Genomic DNA, 1,011 nt, shown 5'->3' with positions numbered 1-1,011 from the left:
AGCCTACGGCACCCGGTATTCCCAGGCGGTCTTCTCCCATCCAAGTACTAACCAGGCCCGACCCTGCTTAGCTTCCGAGACCAGAGGAGACCGGGGGGCGTTCAGGGTGGTGTGGCCCTAGACGGCGGAGGGCGCCCCTGCCCCACTCAAGATCCCAGCGTCTCTGCGCTTCCCCGCCGCCTCCTCCCGCCCCAGGCCCCGCGCCCGGCCGGGCCTGTTGAGTTCGCCGGCCGGGTCCGGCGGGCTCCGAGGGACGGGGGTGACGGGCCGGGCCGGGCGGCCGGGGCGGGCCGGGGCGGGGGGCTGTCTCTCTCTCCACACACACACACTCACACTCACTCACACTCACACAAGATGCGCCTCCACGGCTGGACCCGCCAAGGTGGAGCCCTCCCAGCCCCCCTCGTCTCCTCGCCTGGCCTCCTTCACCTACCCGCTGCCCACCCCCAGTGCGTCGCCACCGCTGACTGCGCACGCGCGCACCGGGCGCTCGCCCTTTGACCCCAGCCAGGGGCCGCCCTCCCCCACAACCCCTTTCAGCTGTGCCCCCCGCCCTGTGGGCGGGCTGCCGCCTATTCCCCCGGGCCAGGGCTGGGGCACAGCGCAAGGGGGAGGGGAGCGAGTGTATGGGGCATCTCTCTCTGGGGATGTGTCCCATGGGTGGGGTGGGGTGGGGTGGGGTGGCGTGGTTTGTGGGGCGCTGAAGAAATCAGTCCCCTCCATCTCCTACCTCTGGAAAACGCCCAAGCCCTTGGAGAACTGCCGGCACCGCTACCGTGGGGGCCGGGACCCTCCTCTGTGTCCTCCTGTGGCCCGGTCCAAGGGGCCTGGGCCTGGCCGGGGCTGCATTGGACCCCGACCACCCTGGCGTGTGGACTCGCTAAAAATCGGCGATTAGATATTGGATTCCAGCTTCCTTGAGGTCATTTCACTAATGAGTGCACCGGAAAGAGTTTCCTAATCCATCTGTGAGGGTGGCAACTGAAAGAGAATTTGAAAGCTGACAGAATA

The 1,011-nt window shown here is 67.6% G+C and overlaps 1 pseudogene; it reads right to left on the bottom strand.

The window, feature by feature from the left end:
* Positions 1-123, bottom strand: LOC142873618 (uncharacterized; annotated as a pseudogene).
* Positions 124-1,011: the final 888 nt, after the last annotated feature.

Source organism: Microcebus murinus, chromosome 10, assembly GCF_040939455.1.
Source record: "Microcebus murinus isolate Inina chromosome 10, M.murinus_Inina_mat1.0, whole genome shotgun sequence".
NCBI lineage: Eukaryota > Metazoa > Chordata > Mammalia > Primates > Cheirogaleidae > Microcebus > Microcebus murinus.
This window is presented reverse-complemented; position numbering and strand designations above follow the sequence as displayed.